This window comes from Protopterus annectens, chromosome 2.part0, assembly GCF_019279795.1.
Source record: "Protopterus annectens isolate FY-2018-M chromosome 2.part0, PAN1.0, whole genome shotgun sequence".
Lineage (NCBI taxonomy): Eukaryota > Metazoa > Chordata > Ceratodontiformes > Protopteridae > Protopterus > Protopterus annectens.
The window spans coordinates 1,926,853,400-1,926,869,890 of NC_056728.1; positions in this window are offsets into that span (position 1 = coordinate 1,926,853,400).

Below are 16,491 nucleotides of genomic sequence, written 5' to 3' on the forward strand. Positions count from 1 at the left end.
GGTCAGCACAGGGCATCTGCTTTAGGCCCATTATTCTTTTAGCGAGGTATTTCTGCGGCCATTCCAGTTGTTGCAGATGTCTTGAGAGGTACATACAAAATCGGGCATTGTATTCTATAATAAGTCTAATGGATGATGAATACAGTGGGACAATGACCTCCTTTTTTCTGGAAGAAAAGTCATATATATATATATATATATATATATATATATATATATGTGTGTGTGTGTGTGTGTGTGTGTGTGGGTGTGCATGTGTGGAGGGGTGGGATGTATGAATATCCCCACTTACATGCAGAATACTGGGGTTACCTGCACCTAAACATCACAACAGTGTTCTGATGGTAACAGACCAAGGCCACAAAAGGACAAAATCCCCATACCCACAGAACACTGTGCCTGTGGAATGTCCCCCTTTACACAGACAACATTAAGGAGGTGGTGTAATGTGCAATGGTTTTAACGCAGGTCTTGAGAAGGTCATATTGTCCATGGTCAATTGTCCACCTACCAAACTGCAACCAGCCAGACATGGCCATACTGGGAACTGTGCATACACATAGCAGGTGTATTAACAGGTACTCCACTCCTATGGCACTAGAGACAATAAGAGCAGCATGCTGGAGCACTCTGCAAGCCCACGTGCTGTGTAATACATGGCCCCTTTGAGTAGGCCACAAGTACTGTGGCTGCATCCACAAATGCAACAGGCATAACCTGTGGTGCATGTAATAAGTACTGTGAGCTAAAGTGTGTATGAATAGATAGGTAGTGATACTAATCTCACAACAGGTAACTCTGTGTGTGTATATAGATATAACCCCTGCAGCAGTAAAGATATACCTATCTGGCCTATGTCTGTGCAGTAGTTATTCATTTTTTGGCCCTGTGACTAGCTCCTTTCCTCAACAGTGGCCTCCTTTACAAAGCCTGCTGATGTCATCCACCTTAACATCATTGGCTGACAGTCTAATTTCAAGTAATCTCCATGATGCATGCAATAAGTACTGCAAGTTATAGTGTGTGCTACTAGATAGGTAGGGATTCTAATCTCACAACAGCCAAGTAGCTGTGTATAAATATCACTCCATGCAGCAGTACAGGCATGCCTATTGCTGAGCAATGGTTGCACATTTTAAGGCCCTGTGACTACCTGATGGTATCTACAGTGGCATCTTTTAGAAAGCCTGCTGATGTCATCCACCTTAACAACAACAACAACTACTAGGTAGGTAAGAGTTCTAGTCTCACAATAGCCAATTATCTGTGTGCAAATATCACTGTTTGCAGTGTGATGACCTGATGGTCACTGCATTGGCCTCCTTTACAAAGCTTGCTGATGTCATCCACCTTAAGAGCACTGGGTGAGAATCTAGTTTAGAGTAATCTCTGTGATGCATGCGATAAGTACTGTAAGCTATAGTGTGTACTACTAGATAGATAAGGATTCTTGCCTCCCATCAGCTAACTGTGTGTGTGTGTGTGTGTGTGTGTGTGTGTGTGTGTGTGTGTGTGTGTGTGTGTGTGTGTGTGTGTGTGTGTGCGCGCGCATGTTTGTGCATACATGTATCCATATGGTCAATCTCTGTGCAATAGTTATGCATTTTATGGGCCTAAGACTAGCTGCTGGCCTGTAAATGCCCTACCCACAAGGCCTGCTGATGTCCTCCACCTTAGGAGTACTAGTTGACAGCCCAAAACCCAATAAACTGCGTGGCACATGCGATAACTACTGTGAGCTCTAGTGTGTAATAGTGGATAGGTAGGGGTTCTATACTCCCACCACCCAACTCTGTATGTGTGTTTGATTGCAGATATATCTTCTAGTATCACTATGGATAGGAACATATGGGCTATTTTTGTGCAACGGTTGTGCTTTTACAGCCCTTTGACAAGTTCCAGGTCTTACATAGGCATCATTGATGTCTGCCACCATCTAGGTTTGTATGGTCAGAAAACCAGGTGACAGATAGCAGACCTTCTCACAAAGTATGAATGCATGATTATGTCAGCTTCCCCATTGTCCCAGATAGGATCTTCTACATAAATGCATCTAGGGAACCATGCAAAAAGACTGTCATACTTTGCTGATGTCATATTTCTGCAGTGCTGCCATGCCATCCTCTGTCACTGTACTGCTGCCATACGTACATAAAATAATAACTCAAACTCCTGGAACAGAAACATACACAGGTCCATGATACACCTGTCATTCTGTCACACTACCACCAGTTTATCATCATGCATCTAAGATACACAAGGTTTGCTGTGTAGTCATGACAGCAATACTGCACTACACAACTACATTGAAAGCAATATTATTGTGGCCCATACCTGTAATGGCATAACAATACTGCACTACACAACTACATTGAAAGCAATATAGTCACCCTGTGCATCAGACACTTATTTGCATGTCCCTGCATCAATGGAATGGATGGCAGGGATGTGGCACAGGTATCGTCACATGCAGAGGGTGTAGTGTGGGGGTGCCAGAGGCCTAGGCCATTCCATACAGTTGGCAGCATGTGTGTGAGTCAGGAATGGTGCTGGTCAGATTGCCTTGGAGAGGTGTGATGTGTGTCTGTTGGTGACCTGCACATGACAGTGATGTTTGAGGGTGTGTGTGTATACAGTCAAGCCCAGTGCTATCCATACACATGTGTATAATGGACAGCTGTGGACCTTACATGGCAGAGTGGACAGTTCACCATTTCGGGCTATGAACACAGGAATTTGCTCTGTCAGGAGTGGCACTGGCACTACCAGGCCAAAGGTCGCATGCAGTACTAGTACCTGACAGTAACTGCTGTCTACTGGGCCCATGCCCCACACGGGACTGCCCAGAATAATGAGCCCATGGCCTGCCACATCGTGGTGTGGGCAGCACACTTCCCTCTGTAGTGCTGGAGGTATTGTCACTATGGGAGCATGAGTGTGCATGGGCATTTGATCTCTCAGCACATGGTGTTGTTGACCTACATCCATGTGGCCAATGCCCCATCCCAACCAGATTTTCCAGCATAGAAAATACACAGGCAAAGACAGACATTGTCTCAGCCCACCATATGTCCACTACATCAGTGAAATGATCCATGTTGTTACCAATGTGGTGGAGGTAGTCACGGATGTCAGACTGTGCTGCATCCATGACCCTGAGAATTCATCTGATGATGTTTTCAGTACATGCCTGTGCCTCCATGATGGACTGGTGAGTGACCCATGATTTGACACCTGTGACAGGAGGTGGATAGACAGCAGTCCCCCTTCGAGCACCCCTGTCAATCAGCCTTTGTGGGACCTCAAAAGCTGTCTGGTTATGGTCAATGTCTACACTCACTGATGCCATAGTAGTCACACTGTCCTGTTCACTGTTGACACCATGTGACTGTCCAATATCTGTGACCTCTGGGGACAGGATATGTGTGGGCATACTGGCTGTATTTGGGGACAATGGGGGCAGAAGTGGGATGTCAACATCTGGGACAGATTCAGCCCCCAATAACCTCACCTGTGCCTCACTATGGCCACCATCATCATCAGATCCTAATGCAACACTGACATTAAGTTGTGAGGGGGACAGACTCCAACTCCCCATTCACCTGTGAGGAGAAAGGCAAAAAGCTGTACATTACTACCTGCACTATTATGTATGGTAATCCAGACAGACTCATACAGATGAGGAGCCACAACTGTATTAACAGTCACACATCTTCACATCTCTAATCTTATGCACAACACCCAATCACACAGCATACACAAACAAAACAGACCCTTATTTACATGTACTTCAGCTACATCCAGTGAATGTTGCCAGTGCACTACACCTGTGGGGTATGCAATATGACAGTGTATGTGATAGAACTGCACATAATACCCAGTACACCTATCCTGAGAATGATATGCCTACTGTAGTATGACTGCTGCAGGTATGTACCATCTCCCTATAGTGAGTGAACAGGCATCCTGGAGTCATTGCCTCCTGTATAGCAGGCTGCATACTTCTTCATGGCTATAACTGCAAATGTGTTATTGTTTGTACAAATACACAGCTGTGATTATCCACTGTATGCACTATAGTCAACTGCTCTGATATGGAACATACAACTATTCCACTCTGGCTAAGCATAACAGTTGTGCCTTGGGCTAAATGACAGTCCTTAACATTCATATGGCATATATAAGCTGTAAAACAATGGTATCACACTTCTCAGGTACAGGACCACAGAATCAGGCCACACCTGATGTATTTATGAAAGTGTGAGGGAGAGGGATTGTTAACAATACCAAATGTTGGACTGTTAGAGAGTAATATGTGAATATATCCACATGTACAGTAGCTAATGTGATACTGCCTACAATGCTGATATTCTGAGTATGTGTGCACAACTGTGCATTAAAGAACCCCCCCCCCTCAATGCAGACAGACCTGACACCCATGTACTGGTATGCACAGTCTGCCACAATGACTGATACAGTATTACACTGGTGAACACAGTAAGCTTACCTGGACACTCCTCTGATGTGGACAGTGTGGCTCCCACCTCCAGGATTTATGGGGTGATGGATGCCTGGGTGCCGGTGGTTGATTCTAGGTTTGCCAGGAATTCCTCTCTGGCTGTGAGTGGTTGTTCTGTTTCAGCCCTCCACCAGTGTCAGTAGAATCCCTGGCCACAGGAACTGCCCTTTGACATTCGGCATTGATCATATCTGTGGCCCTGTGTCAAACCTGCTGGTAGGTCATGTCCTGATGTCCACTTTGGTTTACTGGCCTGACAAGGTCAGCCCATAATGCTGCACAGTGGTCACGATATTGGAGACCCCTTGAAAGCAGAATGTGATGATGCAGTCTGAGGCCATCCAAGATAACAGCATTGTCAGCAGCTGTGAATGGGAGGTGCCTCCTGTGATACATTGTTCCTGAAAAACAACAAGAGGGGGATACATTACAGGACCAGATATGCAGACATCTTCTATATACAGCATCCTCAACCAATACAGCCTGCACTATCCACTGCTCCCTCACACATCATACCCCACAGTCTGTCAACATACTACATGTGTGGCTTTCACCAAGGTAATAGCAATACTGGGTATTCCCCCGTGTGCCATGACAGATTCTGCTCTATGTCTCTACACCCATCACTGCAGTCTACTGTGGTGTGTCCCCTATGGGAAAGCTCATCTTAATATGTCATACAGCCACTGTTGGACAAATAGCTCTGTGATATTACAACAACTATATGGGGTCAGTCCAGCAACAGCAGTGCGCCACAATGACAGGCAGCAATGCAAACCTGCTGTACTATATGTTCCCTGCCAGCATTCCACCTCCCCACCACACAGATGTTTGCAGACTTTGAATGTGCGCCTCATGAATGTGTTCCTTTTGACACAAACATGTGGATGTCTAACAAATGGTTGGCCATTCACTGATGGTTGTTGATGGACAATAGGGAATATAACTGTCACATGCCAGACCCCACAGAAAACATGTATGCTACAATAATATCTGTTAGTGTATTCATAGTTTTATGTTGCATGGCCAATATGTATTCCCTGTCTCTGAGGTTGGGATTGTGCACCCCATTACTTATGGCTATCACTGAATCCCTGCTGTAGGGGGTTGACAGGTATGTTAGCCATAGCTCTTAACCAATGAGGGATGAATGTCAACAAAACAATGACCTAGCCAGGGTACATCAGGGACAGTCAGGAACACCTGTAGAATGCCAGCACTATTTATTTGTGATATTGACAGACTGATAAGTTGTGAATGACAGTATATTGTTTGATGTTACAGGAGTGTACACCCTTACTTAGTGTCACTATGTCTAACACAGATTCCACTTGCTTTCCTACAACAGCTGACCATTGTAGGAGGGAGTAATATGGCAGAGCTAGGATTTGACTCAAAGCAAGGACAGTTGGGAGGCATGACTGTAGCTGTTCAACACCAGAGTATCACCAACATGTCAATACCATATGTACGACAGGCCTACTGTTCTAATCCCTATTCCCCATACCCCCATCCTACCATCTGCATCCCATTATATGGGGACATCTATTACATACCTGGTAGGATGAAGTACTCCTTTTTTGAAGTATTCCTTTGCAAATAGCTTGCAAATCCATTGTCGGTGTGAGCAAAAAAACATATAGACCTGTTCCCCACAGGCAGTTGATTGCCTTTTGTAGGTAATGCGCATTAACAGGTAATTGCCTGTGCACCAATATGTGTCTCAGACTTGTTATTTGCATCCAAAACAGCTGGGTTGTACTTTCATTAGCCAATGGCATGGCACCACAGTGCAATATCTAAGGCCTTCATTTAGGCCTTTGCCCCTTTCTTAATCTTTGAGATGGACATTAGTGAGGTGTGGAGACTACAGAGGGTTGGAACAAATACTGTCCACTGCTGAGATTTCTGAGGTCTGTCCACAGTTTTGCATGATATGTTTGGCTATTGTCCCATGAAGTTGTAATTATCTGGCAGTTCAATGGTAAACATTGTGGGCTGAGGTCAGTAAGGACAGGGAAACGTGAATGTCAGACATCATACCCATCAAACTATGCATGCTGAAGCAGTTGCTGCTATTCTATCATCTTATTATCTTTGTAGGGGCAAATTGTGAAACATGCCTCTGTCACTGGACCTTTGCCCTCCCACCCTTTATGTATGATTGTGACTGGATCCTTTGTTCTAGGGGGTTGTGAGTTATGGCAGGTCTGTAGCAGCTAGCTTAACACACAGCTGCATATGTTCTGAGCTGAAGCTGCTGCTGCAGCCTAGGACACATAGGGGGGGGTGTGTGAATGCTTTGGAGGACAGCAAGCTGTACGTGTAATTGAGGCAGCAGTGTCAGCTGTGCCATAACAGCAGAGCCAGGGTAAGGGTACTCTTTATCGTCCATTCGAGGCATGTGAGTAAGATACATCTGTTATGTAACAGTGCCAATCACAGAGTAGTAGGTGGCATATAGTTTGGCTATACAAACATGAGCAGTGTATCCCTGCCTACAGGCCTTTTACTTTCAAATATGGGTGTCAGTTAATGCAGTAGCAGCAACCTGTGTGGGTTAAAATTGCATGACTCAGTCATTACTTGCTGTGTTCACAAGAATGTAATTGATGTGCAACACACTGGATTCAAACCCAGGACTGTGGGGTGGTGAAATATACTACATACAAGGTATTTAACCAACTGAGTTACTGAGTCAGTGTTTTCAGAGGTGTATTTGCAAGATATATGCGCATACTTACAGTGCATGACACACGTCTGCATCCATCATTATGTGCATTATTTATTTTATTTATTTATTTATTTCAGTTTGATTACTGGGGAAGTCCACTGGGCTATTGGGCCCGTTTTCAGTGGAGGCCCGGGGAGAAAAACTCCAAAACAAACAAACAAATCAATACATTTATATATACAGATTACAAAAATAATTTCAAAGTAAAGGAAATCCATGTTCAAATTCTGAATTACAAGGATAATTCCAATAAACAAGTAAAGTCTAAGTCACTCTAAGAAACAAGTATCAGGTGGTTGTAACAGAAGAAACACAACAATTCCACTTTTGTTTTGAGAGAGAGGCAATACTTGGGATAATACTGTTTTACTGTGCTGTTCACTAAGCATAGTGCATTATAGAAAGGAGAACAGGTGCAGAATAGAAGGAGGTTAGTCTGGGACAAATGGAGTAGAAAGTTTAAGTATTAAAGGCAGAGGAGTGCTGTTGCAAATTCTGTTATGAAAGAGGTAGGAATGAAGTAGAGTTTTGAAGTTGTTTAGGTTGGTACTAGTCCTAAGTGACAAGGGCATGGCTTTCAAAGGAAGTTGTTGTGTAGCAGGGTCCCAGTTGTACACATGTACTTTGCCATTGCTGCCTTAGCAGGTGTGTTTAAAGATGTTGCTGATAAAAGGGAACAATAATCATACCTCTCATAGGTTCATAGGTTCATAGGTAGGTACTAGACTATCAGCCCTGGGGCCTATACAAACCCAGCTAAAAAGGTACCCTGGCTTTTGCCACTCAAGAAAATAATTTTTTTGTGCCACTGTCGAGCAGAGCCACAGAGGTGATCCCCGCGGTGAATTTCCTATTTTCCATCAATCATCAAGATTTTTCTTGAAGAGTGCTAATGAGGAGCTTTGTTTGATATAGATAGGTAGTTTATTCCAGAGTATGGGAAGTCTCTGGGACAGGAATCTATCCCTCCAGCATGTTATGTTTATTGTGGTGACAAGGTTTTGGTCCCTACAGCGTGTAGCTCGGAGAGATTGGGATTTCCTTAAGAGCAGCATGTCCAACAGCTCTGGGTTTACCATAGCTTTGTATGTTAGGCTGAGATCACCTCTGAGTAGGCGATATGCAACGGAGTAAAGCTGGAGTTTTTTGAGACGGTCTGCGTAGGGCATCTGTTTTAGGCCAGTAGCCCTCTTAGTGAGGTATTTCTGAGGCCTTTCCTGTTGTTGTAGATGTCTTGTGAGGTACATTCCAAAAGGGGCATTGTACTCTATAATGGGTCTAAGGAGTGATGATTAGAGGGGAACAATGACCTCTTTTTTTATGGATGAGAAACCTTTTGTGATGAGGTGTGTCACATAGAAGGATTTCCTGACTACTGTGGTGATGTGATTATCAAAGGAGAGACTACTGTCCACCTGTGTCCCTAGGTCTCTTATCACACTTTCAGTGTTAAGTATACTACCGCCTATGTTGTAGTTCATGGGTACAGAGTTTTTACCAAAGGGGATGACAATGCACTTTTTGGCATTGAGCTTGAGGCCATGGCTTTGACACCAGGCATCTGTCTCACTGAGGCCCTTTTGTAGGATATCCACATCATTAGGAGTTTCGATTATGGCTCCTAGTTTGCAGTCATCTGTGAACTTCATTAGCCAAAGACCTTTTGTGTTAGCCTGTACTTCAGAGAAGTAGATACCAACAGGAGAGGACCCAGGACTGAACCCTGTGGTACTCCACTTGTCACTGGTCTAAAGTCAGATTTGGAGCCTGCTACTTTCACAGTGTGGGTTCTGTCAGTGAGCCATTTGGCAACCCATCTTGTGACATATGGATTTATACCTAGTTTAGTGAGTTTATCTATAATTCCAGAATGGGGGATGGTGTCAAAAGCCTTGGCAAGATCTAGATAGGCTGTGTGAACCACCTTACCCTTGTGTACGGCTTTGGTGATTGCTTCAAAGAAGTCTGTCAGGTTTAGGAGACATGATCTGCCTTTTACAAACCCGAACTGGGTGGGGTCCAGAGTTTGGAGATTACAAATGTCTTTGTTTATAAGTTCTATGATGATACGTTCCATGGCCTTGCAGACCAGGCTCGTCAGGCTAATGGGGCGGTAGTTCCCAGGGTCCATGCTGGCTCCCCCCGTGTGGAGTGGGATAACCATTGCTGTGCACCATTCAGCAGGCACAAAGCCTGAGGTGAGGCTATGATTGAACATGGTACTTAGCTGGGGTGCCAGTTCATTTTGTAGTTCGTGTGGAACGCAGACTGGGATGTTGTCTGGTCCCATGGATGCTGTGTTCTTGGCTTTGGAGAGTGTGGATTTTACCTGTGCAGCCATGATTAGAGGAACTTTGCATTCTTCTGGTATAGAGATGGGCTCTTTAGGGGGTGAGAGGGGGATAAAGTTAGCACTGAACCTATCTGCCAGGATGTTGGCAATATAAGTTAGGTCTGTATATTTAGTGCCATTGTGTTGTAACTCAGAGCAGATCTGAGTGTTGCCATTAAGATTCTTGACATAGCTATATAATGCTTTGTGTTTGTCTTTAGAATTAGTGGTGATTTTGTTTTCATAACTAGCTTTGGAGGATTTTATCAGGGATTGCAGCTTCTTACTGAGGCTGACCAGGGAGCTCCTCCACTCATGGGATTTTACTCTCTTTTGCAACAGTTTCTTCCTTCTGTTGTACAGTTTGTTTATGGCAGGGCACCACCAGATTGGCTTCCTTTTTGTGGAGGATAGCATCTTGGTTTTGTTTGGGATAGCACGATCCATGCACTCATGTAAGTGCTTATAAAGTGCAATCGTGTAGGATTCAGTAGTCATAACTGTATTGTCCATCTGCATGGGTGTCATGAAGTTCACCACTTCTGTCTTAAGAAGCATGAAGTTGGCTTTGGAGAAATCTTTTACCATGGTTTCCTTAATGGGGGTGGGGGCAGGATGTGGATATCTAGGGTAATTAGCTTATGGTCGGATCGGATCAATGAGGCGTTGACTTCATGTGTGGAACACCGGTCATTCATGTTGGTAATGACTAGATCTAGGATATTGTTGCCCCTGGTGGGAGTGTGGATAAGTTGAGCCACGGCATTGGAGTTTATGAATTCCAGAAAGCGTTGAGCGAAGGAGTTGGTACATGAGTAGTTTTCCCAGGTAATGGTGGGGTAGTTGAAATTGCCCATTATTAGGGTGTTTGGTTGAACCCTAGTATTTTCAAGTACATCAAGAAAAGAGGAGTGGGAATCCTGGGGCATGGTGGGTAATCTGTAGCAAGCTACAATTTGGATTGCAGTTTTGCCCAGAGTTAGTTGTACTTGGATAACCTTGGCTGCATTATGCTGAGCAACTAGCCTGGAGGTGTGGATATCCTCAATGAATATGGGCACATCTCCACTTTTGGTGTTCCGGTCCAGGTTACATGGCTGAAAAGTGTGGTATGAGTTATAGCCTGGTAGTGCAGGGGTGCTCTCTGGAGCCTTGGACCAGGTCTCAGTCACTGCACAGATATCAATGTTCTCCATTTTAAGGAGTGCCTCGAGTGAGTGCATTTTGAGATTTAGACTTTTAACATTGAGTAGCATCACCCTCTGTTTTTGCTTGCCTGTTCCTGTTACGGTGGTGAATTTGTCATTTGAACCTTGCCTAAAAAAGGCACTATAGGGGCGGCAAGAGCCTTAGCCAGTATCCGGAATCCCAGGGGTGTTAGGTGCAGGCTATCTCTGGCAAAGCATTGTGGTCTGTCGACTATGTCATCCTAGGCAGACAGATACTGGATCCCTTTAGAATGGCACCAGAAGCTTAGCCAATTGCTGAAGTCAATCATTTTGTCCTTGTACTGCGGCATCATTCTGGGTGATGGCAGAATGCTACTCAAGGCTAGGGTCATACCTGCCTGGGCTACAAGATCGGAGAGCTCTTCCATGTCTCTTTTCATGTAGTCCAGGGATGTACGTCTCAGGTTGTTCACATCAACATGGACAATGACAGAGTCATATTTGTACTTGTTGTGGAGTGACCTAAGTGCCTGGGTTATGTGGCGGATCCTGGCACCTGCCAGACAGCTGACAGTAACCTTCTCCTTGTTTAGCCTGGTAAGTGGGACATCAGTGTGCCTGACTATAGAGTCACCTATGACTAGTGTGTTGGGTACATTGTTTTGCCTTATTAGCTGTGGTTGAGTGGCACACTGAGTCTGCGGGCTATGTGTCATTTGGGTTGTGTTGGAGGGGGTGGTGCTTGCATTTCTGCTTTGGAGGTCTCTGTTGCTTGAGCAGATTATTATTGAGAGCCTCTGCAAATGGTTTTGTGTTTCTATGTGTGGATTTTGGCGGTGTAGATTTAGTGAGACTATGTGATTAGTGTGGTGTGGTGCAAGTGTTTACCTTCTCCTCTTGACTGTCAAGTTAAATCTTGATTGGAAAGAGCTTTACCTCCAGTTTGGATAGATAAGTGCATCTCTCACAGGTGCAACCTCTTAGATCAAGAAATCTGGACAAAGCCATAAATAAAAGTGGGACCAAGTCCCATAAATAGGGACAATCTATAAATATTGTTCTTATAAACTTAGAATGTTAATAGATTAACAGGTTTTACCTTAGCATGTGTATTCTGAAGAGTATGAAGTGTGAATCTGAAATGTCTGTCGAAATTTTCTAACCTGAGTCTTTAATGACTTGCCACTACTTTGCCAGAAAAATACGATTTTATGAATACAGGGCCAATAATGGAGGGCAAAACTCTGGAAATTCTGCAGCAATCTGTACAACTGACAGGTATGCCTGCTATCCCAGGCCTCACATACATCCATTATTAATTATTTTGCTGTGTACTGATGTAGTGCTTGCATCACACTCCAGGTACACTCCCATTATTCCCATTATATGTACTTGCAGCGTGTCAGTGACAATCAGAATAGTTTGCTGGAAACATTTTTTTTAATTCAGAGTTGAGTTGCCTAGTAAGCTAATGCACTATACTGTATTCTACAGGAGCCTGAGTTTGAGTCATAGCAGGGTTGGTTATTTTGCAGATGTGCCTAACACTGTGAGAAACACATAAGACCATCAAGGCACCTTTAAGCACATTTAAGCCAGTTTTCATGGGTTTGTGTGATGAACAATGTAGTTCTGCCCTAAAAATTAGTAAAGAAAAGAAAAAGCAGGTGATAGGACCGGGGTGAAGTGTGGGAAAGCAGGGGGAAAAGCATACTGAAAGACAGGTAGGGATGCATAGGAAGGGTGTAGGAAAGGAACATAACTTTCCATTTCTTGTACAGCAATAGCTGTACAGTTTTTACCGACTTTGTACATTAATTTGGACCTTCAAACCCCAACGAGAGGTGTGAGGACAACATCAATGTGTTGTCAAGCCAGTTGGACCTAATTAGTTGTGTCCAGTGGACACGTGAGAAATGGAAAGCTATGTATGGGGCAGTATGTTTTTTGTGGGACAGGTGCGTATTTTTTTAAGGAGAGAGTTGAATAATGGGGAAGGGATGTAGGTATGTATGGGGAGGTAAGCTTAATTAGAAGAGGTTGCATTTGCAGACAGACAAGACAGACAAAACATAATACAGAAGCAGTGTGTGACACATGAGGGGGTAGACACCTTGTGGAATCAGAGATGCATGTGCCCCCAGATCTCAACACCATGATTGAGCACCCCACCCATGTGCAGTCAACACTGGTCCTTCACTGCCTCAAAGGTGGCTGTGCTTGAGGCTGGGTGTCAGGACTACCAGGCCATACCAGGTTGTTCAGCCTGCCCTCAATCTGGAGCAGACATTGTTCATAACTCCTACACACAATCCTGTGCACCATGGCTGGTAGTTGATCCTGGGTGACTACTGCTCCTCCTCCACTGATCCCCGGGGGTGGGGAATGAGCCCCTGTCCTAAGGTGGTTCCACCCACAGGTTGTGCAGGGACAGAAGAGGGGTCACCACTGGCTCGGGTCCTAGATATGCTAGAACCTGGTGCCACGGCTGGCTGAAGCAGGGTAGGCAGATCAGCAGTAACTGGCCTACCCTGATGTCCTGTGGTAGTAGAGGTATACCAATGTGTATAGTTTAGTTATGAACAAAACATTTTGTTAGTTTTAACAGCATGCCAGAACATTGGAAATAACTCATTAACATATCAATGCATATTATATGGAACACAACAATAAATAACATAACAGTCAGTATATTAACATCATGCCAGTAACGGTTACAGCATAAGGCCAACAACATTGTTAATTCAACAAACTAAAACAACATATGTTAATAGTGAACCATAACCAATGTATAACAATAATAAATTTAGATGAAGATAAGAGGTGGGGAGTGAGAGAAATACAGTCCATTAATACCAGTATATGCTATATAGTTTGCAACAGTACTGCTATATACGCTACAGGTCTGTCCTTCCTTTATGTCTAACAGTGCCCAATAGCTGCTATAGCATGTACATATCTCTCAAGCTATCCACATGGGACAGTATGGGCCAAGCAGTGACACCTTCAGGTACACATCTACAGAGAATATTTACACATCAGGTGGACCTATATAACTACCAAGGTGTACTGTAGACTGATATAGTGTGATTGTGCTATTGACATAATCATGTTGAGGATACATCAGTGACACAGGGATTATGCAAAACTAATTACAGTCCATGACAGCGTGAGACTTGAAAGACATGTATGTGTACATTACAGATATTAGACAACTATCATGCCATCCTTGGTAGGCATGGGGATAGAACTTCAGCAAACTTTCACGGATACTCCAGGCATGCAGCCATGCCAAGAGTACACATTTTATTTTATTTTATTATTATTGTACTTTTCCCCTTTATTTTATGAAGTCTTATCACATTCCTGGTCAATGCTATTAACAGTCTGTTTCATCTGAACATACACTATTTACTCATAATAAGGGCTACTTCATACATTTCCCTGCATTTCCTGTGTAAAGAACATCTGTCATCAATACAAAACTGATTAAGTAGTATTTATTACAACATGGCACTGGATTCGAGTCCGGGTCTGTGTGTGGCAAAATGTACTTGAGACAGAGCATTTAACAAACTATGCTACTGAGCCACTGCTGACTACTGACTGACTGATATTTGCCTAGAGCTCAACTGGAAACAAAATATGACTTGGTAATAGTACTGCAGTTTTATACTAGACTGCAGTGACAGTTGAACATACATGCATGGGATTCATGCATGACAGAGATACTAGGTAAGTTATAGATTACTACATAGAAAGTAGGTGTGCACAATATACTTTTAGTGGGTGGAAATATCTGTGATGTCTACAAACAATATCAGAATATTGGGTTGGCTAGCTCATCCATATAAAGTTGCAGATAGTATATTTGCAGTCTACAGCTATTACACTGTCATACTTACCTGCAGCACCGTACCTCGGACCCTGAATGCATGCAGCTGAAATGCAATGACTAACACAAGACAACCCTGATATACACAATATACCTTGAGTGTTAATGTTATTGCTTCAGATGTTACTGCAGAACATGTGTCATAATGCATTTCTTGTACTACAGTTCTGAATCTGTAGTTATTGCATAACACTCTTTTTTAGCTATACCTTGAGGCAGGTAGTGGTATTCTTTTGTGTTTTTATTTCAGAGCAGTTGTCATAATCAGTTTCATGCAAATCAGCCCTAATTCCACACATATGCACAAGACAGCTTTATTAGAGGGACCTTCGTGCAGTTAATGGTATAGTTTTGAGTCTTTATTGCACAACAGTAGATATAATGCAGGTGTTGCAATAAAGCTGTAATCCCACAATTATTGTAGTATTAATTTTATTTCATTTACATTAGTAGGGTTAATGCTTTACTCTTCCCTATTTATTCCACTGTAGATAGTAGTAGTCACTTATTGCAGTACAGGCCTATGTCCACATTCATTACAATGCACAAATCTTTACTGCAAGTACCTATTGACAGTTAATGCTTTACTCTTTCTTGTTTATTTGACTATGGATTGCTAATTAATCTGTACTCATCACACTCATGGTGCAACCTGGCCAAGTGCCCTGCATGCACCTCTAGGTTGCAAGCTCTCTCCTCTGCAGCTGTAGGGAGAGAATCATACCATTATGCATACCTGTCTATCAAACATTCAGATTAGGTATTGATAAAACAATATGAACAGTACTTATTAACTGGTGGAGCATTCCCAGCCTGAGCTTCCTGGACCCATGTGTCCAGAAGATCCCTCTTCTGATGCTTCAGGTCATCATAGTGGTGATGGACCTGTTCATTTGTGTGGGGGATACCTGTAGCACTAGTGAGATCAACTGCCAGCCAGTCCCAGGCCTCTGCCTTGCAATCTGAGCCCTAGAGATGCCTCTGCAGCAGATGGTCTTCATGGTCTTTCACCATGTGTTCAACCATAACCCTGGACTCCTGAATGCCCCACTGCTGTACCCAGAAGCATGCACCCTCTCCAATGACTGCCAGAGTTCCTGCACTGTTCAACCTCCAACAGGTTATGCTGTATTCCCACCTGTTGTGCTGAATGTCACCTATTTTCCCACACTTAAATGCCATTGGGCAATGTTTAAAAATGTGGCACACCACTTAGCACCATGCAAACCAGCTCAGCTCAACTGAGCAGAGCTTAAACTGTTAATGCTTAGCAGTGCTTAGCAATGAGCAAACCAGCTAAGCACAGTCATGTGGTGCTAAGCCCTGCCAAGCAGTGCCTAAACAGAGGTAGTTTAAGCAGTGCTTATCATGGCTTAGCAATGCTTAGCAGAGCTTAGCTGACCACAGCAGATCATGATTTAAAGATTCTTCTTTTTCTTTCGGCTTTTCCCGGTTAGGGGTCGCCACAGCGGATCATCTGTCCGCTCATGATTGGCAGTGGAGTTTTACGGAGTTGAGTTGCCAGCCCAGCGTCCAACCTTCCACAGAAGGCACACACATGCACAGACTCATACCTAGGGCCAATTTAGAGTATCCAATCCACCTACTGCATGTCTTTTGGGATGTGGGAGGAAACTGGAGCCCCAGGAGGAAACCCACGTGACCACAGGGAGGACATGCAGACTCCGCACAGAAGGCACCCCAGCTGAGAATCGAATCAGAGAACCTCTTGCTGTGAGGCAATAATGCTAACCACTGCACCACCATCGCTGCCCAGATCATGATTTAAATAATAAGATAATTGACATAATTTATATTTTGAAAATAATTGCTTAATTTCTC